Raw genomic sequence first — 15,978 nt, forward strand, 5'->3', positions numbered from 1 at the left:
TGTGGCTTTGGAAGCTACTCGCAGGATTGCTTGATCAAGTGCAGGAGATAATCGTGATGATGGGTCGAAGCACATTTAGATCATACTACATAGTACCGAGACATGGTACAAATAGGGAGTAGTGAATATAGGAAGAGCACATCAGAATGATGAGTCATTTTGGATTTTGCTTGGGCAGGAAGCAGACATCTGTCACACTCTGGATTGCAGAGGTTGAGTATATTATAGCTAGTTTGACGAGTTGTGAAGCAGTGTGGCTTCGGAAGCTATTTGCTGGATTGCTTGATCAAGTGCAGGAGATGACCTTGATGACAGGTCAAAGCACATTAAGATCATAGTACCAAGACATGGTACAAAAAGGGAGTAGTGAAGCTCTAATGCATTTAAACAGATGAGCATAATGCTGACATTCTCACAAAGCCTTTGTCCTAGGGTGAAGTTTATATACTTCAAGGATTAACTGAGATCAATTGAGAACGCTTCCCTCAATCAAAGAGAGTGTTGATGTTATAGCATCAAGGTTTAGACATTCTCCCTAGGGTCAAGGGAATTGACCAGGTCAAAGTTACTGACTAGGGGCCATGTATTGTGGCAAGGGAAGAATGATCCAGAGAGAATCAAGGCCCGTAGTGCTCTGCAGGTGGGCGGGTGAGTGCCTTTAGCATTGGGCATGACAGTTACCATTCAATCAACATGCAGGAATAGTAATAGCCTAGAGTTTCACCATAGGTCATAGGTGTTGACCAGGTTCCAAGTGATGACTTGGATAATTGATGAATTGCTCCAAGTGACGACTTGTTGAGCATGATGTTGATGCAGGATGCTTTCCACAGGTAATGGATTGACACATCAACATAACTATCTCATTCAATCTTTCCTTAGAGAAAGTTTTCAACAAGAGAGCATCTGAAGAAGTCCTTATAAATACCTCCCTAACTAAGAGGGAGTGTTGAATATTGTAGTCATGGTCGGTCTTGACTCTTCATAATTAATATTTTAGCCCTTGAAATATATGTAATTATCAATATAAGACATGTTATTCATGTCAGTTTCAAAAGAGAAAATTTTGAATTTTGAATTATTGGCTCCAAAGTTGTCAAGTTGGCCCTTCTTCAAGTCAAAACAACCCCAGTTGAAGTGGCACCCATTTAGCCACCCAAAACACTATCTATACATCACTCCTCCTCCTCCTCCTCAAGACACAATTTGGATCTTAAAAGAAAAGATATCTTTTGCTCATCTAAACGAAGGAGATAAGACGTAGAAAGTCGAGTTTCTGAAGCAGATGCAAAAAGCCGAGTTTCTGAAGCAGACATAGAAAGCTGAGTTTTTGAAGTAGACACATAAAGTAAAGTTTCTAAAGCAGATGTAGAAAGCCAAGTTTCTGAAGCAAACACAAAAGACTGAGTTTTTGGTCAGACCTTCCTAGGTAGACCAAATTTTTGGGCAGGCAGTTTGACCTGGGTTTTGCTATTGGTCAAGTTGACTTTATTTTGACTGTAAGGATCATATTGTATCTCTTGTTGAAGTGAATAATTTCTCTAAGGAAATAATTGTTTTGTTTTTCCCCCAAGTGGGTTTTCTTAGGGTAAATGTGGTGATGTTCTTGTGCATCATTGTCTCATTGTGATCTTTACTGTCCTACTGCTTTTTATGGTTCAATTTCTGAAGTATAATTGCTTAATGATTAATTGGAAGTGCTAAATATAATCTCTACATCATTGGAAGTAATTATCAATTTTTAGAAAATAACGCTTGTATCTATTGCACTTGAAAAATCAACACAAATAATGCCTCTCCATTATATTTGTGGTCTAACATATCTTGTTTTAGCCTACAGGCCCCTCTAATAATAAAATAATGTGCAAGTAAAGGCCTAGGTCACAAGCCGACCTAGTAGCTTTTACAAATTTAACTTTATCTCCACAAATGCTAGCCGTTAATGCTGATATCATGTTTGCGTGGGCATTTAGAGGGCTGACGTTAGGGCCTTTTGTGTTAGTTTTTGTAGCATCGAATGTGTTCTAGCCTTGAAATTTTGTGGAGAGGCTAGAATACACGAGATCTCCAAAACCCAGAAATCGTTTCTGGAAATTTTGCCTAGAAATGACTTAATTAGATTATTAGTCAATTTTTTAATATTTCCTAAGTCTAAATGTAGGGAATATGACTAATGAATTAGAATTAATTAAGTTAAGGTGTGAATGTTCTAGAAACTCACATAGATTGACTTCAAGTTAATCCTAGCCATCGATTAAGATCTAATCTTGGCCATTGAAGTCTCAACAAAGGATTATATGAAGTCAATGGGGATTGGAGAAATCACTTCAACAGTTCGATTTCATGAGCAGATCAATTTCTAGAGTAGCAGCAATCAGTTGTCGGAGAGAGAGTCAGTGAGATCGAGCAGTGATTGAGGGGCAGTGACAGTGAGTCGGAGGGAAGATTTTTCAAATCCGGGGAGGCAGCAGCGAGTCGAATTATCCCAGAGAGGCACTGCTGAGGGACTGCGCAGTGCTTCAGTCAGGTAGATCATTTTGGTGAGGAGAAAAATTTGTTCTCAGGTCCAGAGGGTCAGAGAGATGATTTTCTCAGCTTCCAATGGCAAAATGAATTCATCTGAGCTCAGTCCAGAGCAAGTCATCTAGCCAGCTACGCAGAGCAGCACAAAGGCTGACATAGTGCTCCAAGAGGTCGAGTTTTGATAGGGAAAGTCCAGTTAGAGATTGCCTGTGGGAGAAGGGTAATTCCCTTCAGTATTTTACTCAAATTTTCTTGTTGTTTGGATTGCCAGTTGGGCATCCATAGATGTACTTAGATTTCACAACTGCATAATAAAATAAACCCTCACTGCTGCACTGGTTTTCCCAAGTTGGGTTTTGCCGGGGACATTGGTGCAAAAATAACTGTGTAAATTTATGTGTGCTAGAATTTTTTCCATTGTTTATTTTCTTTCGCAGTTTTATTTGTGTAGTTTGTAGTGTGATTGATTTAGTATTTGCTATAGCAAACAATAAATAAGTTGTTAAAAATTAATTTAACAATTAGGATAATTATTTCCAGTTGCTACCATAGGATTCGGTTTTCCGAATTTTCACATGGTATCAGAGTGTAGATGATCAACCAGAGAGCTCAATAGCAAAGGAAGAGGGAGTTTCGCTGTTCAGTGAGGACAACAGATCGAAACCCTAGAGGCAACACAGTCAGTTTGCCGAGAGGCCAAGTTTCTTGACGAGATTTGATTTTTGTGAGTGTGAGGTAGAAAAATTTGATCTTTCCAGATCGAGGGATTCTAGAGGCAAAGGGAGCAGCCCAATATTTTCGCAGAGCAGATCTCTAGCTGGATGCAGTGGTTTTGCAGTAGTTTGCTAGAGCAGAGCTAGCGTCGAGTGGAAGAAGAGCACACATTGAGGGAAAATTTTCCTTAGGGAACTTCTAGTCTCAAGAAGTTCGATTTCCCTTGTAGATCAACAATCGTTGTGTGCAGAGTGTCTCACTCCATAAGGGAGTGCGAATAGTTGAGCATAAGGGAAGAGGAGATTTTCGATATTTATTGAGATGAGCACTGCTGGGCTTCGAGATCAGGACAAGTTGGATGTTGCTTCCAACTATGTCATCTGGAAGGAAAGGATGTCCTTCCTTCTAGATGAGTTTGGCCTGAAAACATACATAGATTCAGTGGTAGTTGTGCCCCAGGATGCAGATCAGTTAAAGGAGTACAAAAAGGAGATGGCACCGGGCGAAGAGGTTGATCCTTGATGGTGTTCGAGATCACATTATTTCACACATAGCTGGCAAAGGGATTGCCAGGGATGTGGGAGACTCTCACCACGTTGTACCAGGGCACTTTCGAGCAGCGGAAGATGTACTTAGAGGAGAAGATGAGGCTCATCCAGATACAAAAGGGGAAGGCATAGACCCCTTCCTCACTAGGATTCAGGAGGCCCGATACCAGTTGTCAGCTGTTGGTGCAGTGCCTCAACCCACAGAGCTTGTGAGATTGGCACTTAATAGTGTCTTTGAAGAATGGAAAGTCTTTGTCCAAAGCATTTGGGCAGAGACAAGCTACCAGAGTGGGACAGGATGTGGGCTGAATTGTAGTAGGAGGAATTGAGGCGAGCTCTTCTGAAGAGCTCCATCAGTCGCAACAGTGGATCGAAGTAGGTGAAGGAGGAGGAGAATGTGGCCCTTGCATCGAAGGGTCCAAGTCAGGGGTAGGGGTAGCAGCGAAAGAAGAAGGACTTGTCAAAGGTCAAGTGCTTCGGATGTGGTGAGCTTGGTCACTACAGTACCCAGTGTCCTCTCTTGAATAAGGACAAGGAGGAGAAGCATGCAATATCAACAAATATTGATAGGATTTCCTCTAGGCTGGAGGAAAACTTCGCCATGTTTGCTGACATACCCCCTGGAGTGAAGTGGGGTGACTTGGTGTTGTAGCCCCAGAGTGCAACAGATGGGCAAGATCCTTGAGGAGGTCCACCTCTTGGATCAATACCTTGCTACGGGGGCCCACAATATTCAGTAGCAGGATGGATCAATGTTATTAAATGCAAGCAAATGCCTCAGTTATAATAGCCCACGGGCCACATGCCATACTTATTTGTACTAACAACCATATTTCCATTAAGAGAAAGAAAATGAAGTGGCGTCACCTTCTAGGTGGGTTTTGTGATAGAAGAACAAAGTTGTAGAAGACACAAAATGTGTTATATATATATATATATTATTGAAGAGTGAATGGATGATGATTACATGCCTTCGTGATCATTGCCTATATAGGCAATAACTGGTCACGAAGGTGAATGGTCATGTCATTTGACTTTTTTCCCTCCATAACTAATAATTGTTTATTAATACTTATTAATTAATTAATTATGGTTTATTGTTTTTTGAGACTCGAGAGATAGATGCATCATACTAATCACAATTGATTCAGTATTTGGGATGCTTTTCAGTTGCAGATGTTGCAGTTGCAACAACAACAGATGGAGAGGGAGTTGCAGTGCAGATGTGGTGTTGGCAACAATTCAACAAGTTCAACAGCAACACAGATGCACCACATATCAGAGTTGCGCAGTAGTTGGTGGGAAGTAGTAGATAGACATCAACAGTGTGACAAGAGATGATGCAGAGACAGGGTGTTGTCACAGGATGTGCAATAGAGCACTAGAACACATTCATCGCTAAGGAGTGTTAGTTAGCATCGGATGTGTTCTAGCCTTGAAATTTTGTGGAGAGGCTAGAATACATGAGATTTCCAAAACCCAGAAATCATTTCTAGAAATTTTGCCTAGAAATGACTTAATTAAATTATTAGTCAGTTTTTTAATATTTCCTAAGTCTAAACTTAGGGAATATGACTAATTAATTAGAATTAATTAAGTTAAGGTGTGAATGTTCTAGTAACTCACACGGATCGACTTCAAGTTAATGCTAGCCATCGATTAAGATCTAATCTTGGTCGTTGAAGTCTCAACAGAGGATTATAAGAAGTCGATGGGGATTGGAGAAATCACTTCAGCAGTTTGATTTCATGAGCAGATCGATTTCCAGAGTAGCAACAATCAGTTGCCGGAGAGAGAGCTAGTGAGATCAAAGCAATGATTGAGGGGTAGGGACAGTGAGTCGGAGGAAAGATTTTCCAGATCCAGGGAGGTAGCAACAAGTGAGTCGAATTATTCCAGAGAGGCAGCATTGAGGGACTGCACAATGCTTAAGTTAGGCAGATTGATTTGGTGAGGAGAAAAATTCGTTCTCAGTTCTAGAGGTCGGGAAAGAGTTCCAGAGGGTTGAAGGGACGATTTTCTTAGCTTCCAGAGGCAAAACGACTTCATCTGAGCTCAGTCTAGAGCAAGTCGTCCAACCAGCGACGCAGAGGTTGACGCAGTGCTCCAGGAGGCCGAGTTTTGATAGGGAAAGTCACGTTAGAGATTTCCTATGGGAGAAGGGTTCCCTTCAGTATTTCACTTAGATTTTCTTGCTGTTTGGATTGCCAGTTGGGCATCCAACAGTTTTGCAGTTGAGTTTTCTCCATCTTCTCACCTTGTACCTGATAGGGGGGGAAATGATGGTCATCTACAAGCTTCAAAGTCACATCAAGCGAGCCTGAGCCACAACCTGCCACACCAGTTTCAGAGTTGTAGCCAGAGACAAAGATGTCCCAGATTGCCAACTGAAGGCATGGTCAGGGGCATCTTTGTCTCTGGCTACAACTCTGAAACTGGTGTGGCAGGTTGTGGCTCAGGCTCGCTTGATGTGACTTTGAAGCTTGTAGATGACCATCATTTCCCCCCCTGTCAGGTACAAGGTGAGAAGATGGAGAAAACTCAACTGCAAGACTGTTCAATACTCTGGAACAAGTTCTGACATGTGTTTGGAATATCTTCTTGGCTGTTGATGCCCATTGCCAAGAAGCGATCCATCCAAGATGAATCTTTGTTCTTGCAGGACGTTTGTTTTTGAAGCATCTGTGTGAAGAATGGCTGGTTTTATGACAGTGCTTACATGGATGAAGATCAAAACAGTGATCTTTCAGATGGCCAACTCGGTCACAGTGTTGGCATTTCACGATCTGTTGTTGTTGTTGTTGTTGTTGCTGTGGAAGAGGGGCAAAATCTGGAACAGCTGGAGGTGAACTGTCATGAGGAGCAAGTGAACTGTCATGAATGAATCCAGCACTCTGAAACTGAATGGGCTTGGCATAGTCTGGAATATGAAAGGACAAGTCCTTGTCATATCCAAGACCAGTTCTGTGCTTGTTGTGGACAAGCTGTTCCCAAGGTCTGATGATGGACTTGGGAAGTGCAGACTGAGTTTCTGCATCTGCATGTACAATTGCTGCTTTATTGGATTCTGGATCTGATTCAACCTCAATGTTACTAATTTCACCACTTGCTGGTTTAACCTTGAACAACATATTGTTTTGAGCAGAAAACAATTTGGAATGACAAATCTGTTGAAGCTCATCTTGCTGGAACTGAGATTCTAGTTGCAAAAAATCAATCTTTTCTTGTGCATCATGCAGGCAGGTCTGAATGTCACAAAGAGTGTCTTTGCTAACATTTACCTTCCCACCAATAGTGGAGTGTATTAGTGTATTCAGTAACTCTAATACATCATCAAATCTAGCCATTGTCTCAACAAAGAAATGAACACTCAACAATCCTAGTGGAGACTATAGCAAGTCTAGACAAACCCCAGTTATTGAAGATTTCAAAAGTTAAGAATATCAGTTTGAAAAATACATTGTCCAATACCGGACTTTCAGAGATTCTGTTCTTTAAATTCTGTAGAAATTTCACATCTGACTAGACTTTATAGAGCTTGCCTCTATATCCCTTCTGGAAGCTCAGGAATGCAAAAAGAATAAAAAATCCGCGAATACCAGCAATGGAGACACTGTTCAAACTCCACGAATATACACAAGGGTAGCTCGACCTCTTCCTTCAATAATAAATCCAAGAATCTCAACCTCTTTTTTTTTTTATTGGAAATGACCCCAATGATGTAAAAAACTTCAGCAGGGCTTTATTATGTATTCTGCCCTCAAAATGCAGAGATTCCAGCTAGGAATTTAGCCAATCACTAACAGATTTGTGTCCAGCAAGAATGAGAGGCTCAAAGTCCTTCCAACCCAGATACAATAGATATGTTTCACCCTTAAAATGCTCAGGTATACCAAGATACGCTTTGTATGGATGCACAACTAAATGACTTCTTTCTTCTTTGAAATTCGAACTTCAACTACAGGAATGGATTACATATACCTCTGATATATCAACTCTAATAATAACATAGATCTGAAGTAGAATATACCAGCAAATGTTAGGAAGAACAGTGGCTGTAGATAAGTGTTATAACATCAAAGAAGCTCCATCATTACAGAGAAAACACCACAGTGATAATATATGCAACGTATTCAGCTCCAAGACAGAGAAATAAATATGGAGTGTCTTCAATATATTCACAGCCACACATCCAATGAGATGAGGAAGTTTGAGACCCTCTATAGCAGAGGTACATCACCAAACATCACTTCCAATAGTCTATACTCATTAAGATTTCAAGCACAGGTACAGTGATATGCTGCTCAACTGAAACAACCACAGAAAATACAAGTTTGTAGCCAGTTTACGGAAAAGATCCGTATTTTCGCTTTCAACCCAAATACCTTTAATATCCTTCTCAGGTAGTTCCTCTATTTGACCTGCATTGGTGAGTTTGAATCTCGTTTCTGTTTCCGTTTTCTTAACAAGAGACAAAATGACATTATGCATACTTACAACCCCATTTGAATCTTTGGTAAGAAGCGCTCTTGCTTCGAGGCTATCGAGTGCCTGCTTTCCCACGATACCTTCTACTGTAATCCCATCCTCTGAAAAAGAAGCAAATGTCAAGGAACGGCTCTTCGGCAGCTAGGGGGAAGTTGATCGATGGCAAAGAGATAGGAGCGCTCTATTTTGTCAAACGCTTCATTTTCTGAAACCACGACGACCGAGTGATTGACCGCTCATCTTCCGATCGGGCAAGACTTCAGGGCGAGACTCCACACGTATATCGGTATTTGCGTTGTACGCTGGTCCTTATCTTATTCAGATTTACAGCTCCAGATCAGATTTACACAACTTACAAGGAAATGGAAAGAAGGATTAGTGAAGCTCGGAAGGAGTGAAGGATTAATGATGCGGAAAATAGCATGAGAAATGCCGGCCTCATTCTGTTGCTCATATATTATGAAATTAACACAAAAGTATTCACGGGAAGCTAGCAAGCAATCACATCTAAGATGCAACTTCTGAGTCAAACCATTACCGCCATTATTAAAGAGCATTCATGTTGTTAATTGTCCAAGAATTCGATCTTGAAGGAGCTTATGTCAAATTCTATATCCACCCTGCAAGCGGTCAAAGAGCTTGCCAACTGTTGCAGAGAGCTTACCTGAAGGTGGAAACTTATAAAGCAGAGCCACTTAAACATGCTCCATAGATTGATGCGCTTCTACACACGCTAAGATGCTGATATACATACGCCTACCTCTCAATCCATGTCAGCTCGCAGCGCATTTAACGTACAATCGTGCACCATCTCTCTCCAAATTTCAATTCAGGCAGCGTTCACAACGGTTCTCTGTCGGCGTTCAATGTAGCGCCATTAAAAAAAGGAACTCGTAACATATGATATGAATCTGTGTAACCGTCCATACCAACGCACAATCTTCATTCATTAATAGATTTTTTTCAGCGCTTTATCGGGAATATCCATGAGAAACTCACCAACAAAGTTTCAAGACTGTTTAATGCACCAGAGTTATCATCTTCCAACACAACCTTCAAACCACCGCACCAAATGAAGACTTCTAATCCATGGAAATCCAATCGACTGAGCATCAAGTTTGTCATGGGGAGAGGGTTTTGTTTCTCGTTTTTCTTGAAAGTCGCATTCTTTAATTCAAAGTAGGAATTTTGAGAGTAGTTGTGGTTAACGCAACGTTTAATGTACGCAGGGCAGAGAGAGGATGCAGCAGAGAATAATGCTAAGTAAATAAGAGTTACACGAGCAGGAGCAGTGATTCGATGAACTTATACCACAAAGAATAATGGCAGAAGCGTTTTAATGAGATTTGCAGAGTTTCGACAGAGATAGAAGCGCAGAGAGCGAAATGAGCTCGGACAGGCCATCATCAGGACAGAGGGGAAGCAGCGCTCAGTGGACAGAACGACAGAGGCGTTTGAGGACAGATGCATTAAATATGGACAGAGCCCAGTTTGCAGAGAATATGAAACGGTTTTGGAGTCTGAGCGCATTCAAATGAATATGTCAGGGCAGCGCTCAGGTTATGACAACGCTCAGGCGTTTCAATGTCAGGATGACAGCACAACAGAAGCGCAGGTACAAGGACAGTGCTGGACAGCGCCAGGAGCAGCTAACATTTAGCTGAAGAAATATTCGTGAGAAAATATTCCTGAGATGCAGAATTGATGGCAGAAATGACTGCACAGAAAGGCCATAAGACAAATGGCTCACATTAATTTTGCAGGGCAGGAATACGCCTGCTCTGATACCATGTTAAACACACATGGGAACGAGAGAAAATATGAAAGATAAATCATGCAATACCATTTTTATTGACAAATGATTTACATTTATAGTACATTATGTGACTCTTGGGTTTCAGATCCCAAGGTCTCTTGGACTGCTTTTGCCCATTCGACTTCCACACTAACCCATTTAGGATTAGGTGTCCAACAGATTTCACTGCTGCATAATAAAAAAAACCTTCACTGCTGAACCGGTTTTCCCAAGTTGGGTTTTTTCGGGGCCATTGGTCCAAAAATAACTGTGTAAATTTATGTGTGTGTGCTGGCATTTCTTCCAACGTTTATTTTCTTCCACAATTTTATTTGTGTAGGTTTGTAGTGTGATTGATTTAGTATTTGCTGTAGCAAATAGTAAATAAATTGTTAAAAAGTAATTTAACAATTAGGAGAATTATTTCCAGTTGCTGCAATAGGTTTCATGTTTTTTGAATTTTCACATTTTGGTGCCATGATAAGTGTAGAAGGCCTCCAAAATCAAGATCTAGGGGTTGGCCCTTGTATTTTTGTGCAAATCATCTTGTGGCCCCCAAATGTGGGTTTAGGGCACAAAACTGGGCCGCATGGGTCTCCAAGTGAGAGAATTTGTCCCTACTCCAACGTTGAGGGCACTGAAAATGGTGCTAGACCTCCCATGTCTTGAGGCATGAGACAAACCTCATTTAGGCACTGGATCAACTGCCACACCACATACATATATGCTAAGTCGTCTGGGGGCAAACTGGTCCAAGTGCATCATCCCATGAATAATATAAGGAAAAGTGCAGAAGTTGTGGGTGTTCAAGGTGCCCATGGCTATGAATGATGCTCTATATCTGTCCAGAGTCCCATGGCTCTCAATGCATCACCTGTGGGTATCAATATGCCCCTCTGGAGGATCTAGACCCTAGTTAAGTTGCCCAAACCTATAGATGGAACCACCTGCCAATTACACACAATATCTAGTGCTGCAACTTTCATCATCAAGTACATTAATCATTAGTGCATCTAAGTGAACCAAGATTGAAAGAAATGGGCATAATAACAATTCATATGTGGCTTCTCTTCCAAAATTGGGGTCTTAGTCACGTAATAGTGTTACCTTCCTAGGTAGGAGTGGCTAATAGATGACCCTATTAGGTGTTCCCAACCCTCAAAGGGAAGTGACATGTCCTCAGTCCACCCTTCAATCGATAGGTGCCATGTGAATAATGATGGAAGGAAGGGGGAGGGCGGAGAAATCCATGGCTAAGTGCCATGGTCAAAGGGCCCAACTATGATGGAATACCTCATCTTGGGTGTATAGATGTGAGGAGGGAGCAATCGTGGATACATGAGTTAGCTTGGCTTTTATTTTTCCACCCCTCTATATTATCTTTTACTATTTCTTGATTTTTTCCTTGTATTATTGCTCGTAGCTCGAGGAATGAGAGCTTGCTTTGTATGGTCAGTTGGCCCGAAGAAAGGAGGTGGAATAAGGGCTCATAATGTAAGATGGAAATTGGTAAGTATGGAATAAGGATAGATGGGGCCACACTATCTCAATGACGGTTTCCCAAGTAGTGCCCCTTCCTAAAGCCATAGGACATTAGGGGAGGTTCCACTGGACAAGGATAGACAATTAACCCCCCATTTAAGGTGAGTGAACAATACTATGACCACAACCCTTTTCCAAGTCACCCCATAATCCATATTAAAATGCCCAAACACAAACAAGCATGAGCACCCAATTACATAATGAATAAAGTACCTTTTGATCAAAGGCCCACCTTCCATCCTTTGCATTTTGATTTTTCTTTTGTTTTTCTTGTGGCCATCATATTCTCTTTTCTTTTCTTTTAGTTGCATCAACGTCCCACGAAGCGTTTCCAGGCCCCACCCAATGTATGAGGATGTGTGAGTGCCAAATGCCAATGAACCAATGGTCAGTTGGCCCGAAGAAAGGAGGTGGAATAAGGGCTCATAATGTAAAATGGAAATTGGTAAGTATGGAATAGGGATAGATGGGGCCACACTATCTCAATGATGGCTTCCCAAGTAGTGCCCCTTCCTAAAGCCATAGGACATTAGGGGAGGTTCCACTAGACTAGGATAGACAATTAACCCCCCATTTAAGGTGAGTGAACAAGACTACGACCACAACCCTTTTTCCAAGTCACCCCATAATCAATGTTAAAATGCCCAAATACAAACAAGAATAAGCACTCGATTACATAATGAATAAAGTACCTTATGATCATAAACCCACCTTCCAACATGTGCTCTAGACAAATGGGTGAGGAAACATATGACTGATGCAAATGGTGGAGATATAATGGAATGTTATATCGGCTAAAAAGTGGCTCTCAAGGGTTGCTGGTTGCCGATTGTAAGAGATGAATAGGAGAAAAGCTTCTTCTAGGGGTCACCCACTTTTGGTGGGTAACAAGTTTGAAGTGTCTAGATGTGTGGAATTTGTCCAAAGGACCCTTAAACTTGGCAAATTACTTTAATTAAATGAAAAATTATAGTAAATGAATTTTATAAGAGAAAATGGGTTAATCTAATGAAATGGAAAGTTATTTGTATTAGTGAATTAGATAAGTCTCAACCATTAATTATGGTTGAATCTCAATCACTTTGAATATTAGGTTGTGGATTTTGTCAATAACTCAAACTTATTACAGGAGGGATAGGCTAAGGGAGAAGACACATCTTTTGAGCACAAGACATAGTGAGATAGTGAGGATCTCAGTGATTGGGTGAAGAAGGAGTTTAATCCAAGTGTGCAGAGTCCGAGGAGAAGTGCAACGGGTAGCAAGGGAGAATGATCTAGATCAACCAAGTCAGGGTTTTGATCAGTTGGATGATCGTTTTTGTAGCATCGGACGTGTTCTAGTCACGAAACTTGGTGGAGAGGCTATAATACATGAGATCTCCATAACCCATAAACCGTTTCTGGAAATTCCACCTAGAGATGGCTTAATTAGATTATTAACCTATTTTTTAATGTTTCCTAAGTTTAAACTTAGGAAAATTGGTTAATTAATCAATATTAATTAAGTTAAGGTGAGAATTCTCTAGAAACTCACATGGATCGACTCTGATATGATCTTGGCCTTTGGTTAAGTTTTAATCTTGGTCGTTGGCGCTCCAAAAAAATATTATAAGAAGGAGTTGATGGGCACTTGGAGAATACACTAGATAAGTTTGATTTCCTCGACAGTTCGATTTCCAGAGAGCAACAACAATTGCTGGAAATCCAGAGATCGAATCAAAGACAGTGAGGGGCAGGGACAGTGAGGTTGGAGGAAGCTTTCGAGATCCAGCGAGTGCATTTGCAGAGAGGCCGAAGTTTCTCCAGGAGGCTGCGTAGTCCTAGTTCAGAAGCCTCAGAGGGTAGACGTTTTCAGTTCCAGAGGCCAAGCAGAGGTTCCAAAGTGTCGGAGAAGCATTTTCCCAGTCAACAACAAATAGGGCGACTTGATTGGCAGACAATTCGAGCAACATGTGTGCTAGGCAACTTCAGGTTGACGCGAGGCCTACAGAGACCCATTTGGACGACTTGTTTTTCAGAGGTACTCCAGTGTTAGAATTGCCTCGAGTGAGAGTAATTTCCCTCTAGATATTTTTGCCAGTATTTTATATGCAATAAGCCAAATTTTGGTATCCAGATTATTGTACTCAAAATTTCTCACATCGACATAATAATAAAACCCTCAGCTGTTGCACTGGTTTTCCCAAGATGGGTTTTTTCGGGAACATTTGTCCAAAAATAATTATGTAAATTTTATGTGTGTGCGCTAGATTTTCTCAGTTTCCAGTGCTATTTTCTTCCACAGTTTATTTGTGAAAATCACAATTTGAATTATTTGATATTTGCCGTAGCATACAACAGAGAAATTGTTAAATAACTTAACAATTAACAATTAGAAAAATAATTTCCAGTTGCTGTGATAGATGAAATTTTCCCTTTGGAATATCTTTAGGTTTTGTTATATCTGTATGTTTCCTTAGAGGGATATTATCCCAACAAGGGAGCCCTTGTATGCTAAAGATTAATTAATGAAACACAAGAACTGAAGGGTAGAAATTTGTGTGCATGTGTATGAGATTGGTGTGATTATTTTTCCTTCATTGTTATTCTCTTTATATTTACATGTTAAAATCTGGGTTGTGCTTTTCATTGTGCCGAGAGGTGCTCTACAGCCTAGTATAGAGTAGTTGTGAAGGTGTAATGTAAGTATGTAAATAATTCTAAATGCCGGCTTAATTAAAAATAAATAAATTAAAGTGATTAGGGATGAGTGCAAACATTTAAATGTTGGTTGAATTAATAATAAAAAGTTAAAAAAAAGTTAATGTTGGCTTAATTAAAAAAATAAAATTAAAGTGACCAAGGATGAGTGCAAACATTTAAATGTTGGTTGAATTAATAATAGAAAGCTTAAAAAAGTTAAGAGTGATTGGGGATGAGTGAAAACATTTAAATGTTGGTTCAATTAATAGTAAAAGGTTAAAGTAATAAAAATAATAAAATACAATTTTGTATTTTGATTTTGTTATTAACTTGTGAATAGACTATGTTACAATACCATGGCTTATCAATATGGCATACCCAAAAACAATAACTTATTTCAGAACCAAAATATTTTATAACAATATGACAAGATTGTTAACTATGGATATTGACCACCACTTTACCATGGATATTATTAACTTTTAAAAATTAGGCTTTGTTACAATACCACATGATCAAAAAGCATAACTTATTTCACAATCAAAATATTTTATAACAATACAAAAATATTCTTAACCATGGATATTCATTCCCACTTTACCATGGATATTATAAACTTGTAAATAGGCTTTGTTACAATACCATGGCTTATCAATACCACTTGGCCAGAAAACATAACTTATATCACAATCAATTTTTTTTGATAACAATATGACAAGAATCTTTATCATGGATATTCACCCCACTTTGCCATTGATATTATGAACTTGTGAATAGGCTTTGTTACAATAGCATGGGCTAATACTATGGCTTAACAATACCACATACCAAAAAATCATAACTTATTTCACAATCAAAATATTTTATAATAATATGACAAGATTTTTAACCACAAATATCCATCCCCACTTTACCATCGATATTATTAACCTGTAAATAAGATTTGTTACAATACCATGGGCCAATACCATGGCTTATCCATACCACATGCCCAAAAACCATAAATTATTTCACAATAAAAATATATTATTTTAATTTAATTTTATAACATTTTTCTAATTGAAGCTAAAAGGAAAAAAGTTATAACTAGTTTTGAGATATATCTACCCCTCTATCTTAAGGTCTTAATAAAATAAAAAATGAGATTGCTTTTATACTTAAAGATGTGAAATTTCTATAATACAAATAGTATTAGTAAGAACCAACATAGATCCATCTTATCTAAGGATCAGAGTGATGACAACAAGCAAAGTGGACGGAAGAGAGGGGTGGGGGGTGAGGGAGGCGGGGAGAGATGAAGGGAGATAGTGACATAATTGGAGGGAAGAGAGAGAGAGAGAGAAAGTGATGGGGGAAATGGAGTGAGAGAAGTGGGAGAGAGAGGGGAGGGGAGAGAGGGGGAGAGAGAGATGGAGTTGGAGGGGGAGAGAGAGGGAGGAAAGAACAAAGACATAGAGAGATAGAGGTGGAGAGAGAGGGAGGAAAGAACAAAGACATAGAGAGATAGAGGTGGAGAGAGAGGGAGTGACAAGGGAGAGATGGAGAGAGAGTGAGGGAAAGAGGAGAGGAGGGAAGAGAGAGAAGAGGAGGGGGAGAGATAGGGAAAGAAGGGCGAGAGAGAGAAGGATGCACAAAGATGGAGGGGAGATAGAGAATGTGAGAGGGAGGGAGATAGTGAGAAAGAGA

At 40.0% G+C, this 15,978-nt stretch overlaps 1 protein-coding gene across 4 annotated transcripts in view; it reads left to right on the forward strand.

Annotated features, from left to right (window-relative positions):
* LOC149150231 (pectin acetylesterase 3-like) overlaps window positions 1-15,978 on the forward strand; it is a 277,487-nt gene that overhangs the window by 19,921 nt on the left and 241,588 nt on the right. The window lies entirely within an intron of this gene.

Source organism: Pinus tabuliformis, chromosome 9 (assembly GCF_031772625.1).
Source record: "Pinus tabuliformis cultivar Carrire ecotype Pingquan chromosome 9, CPIR1, whole genome shotgun sequence".
NCBI lineage: Eukaryota > Viridiplantae > Streptophyta > Pinopsida > Pinales > Pinaceae > Pinus > Pinus tabuliformis.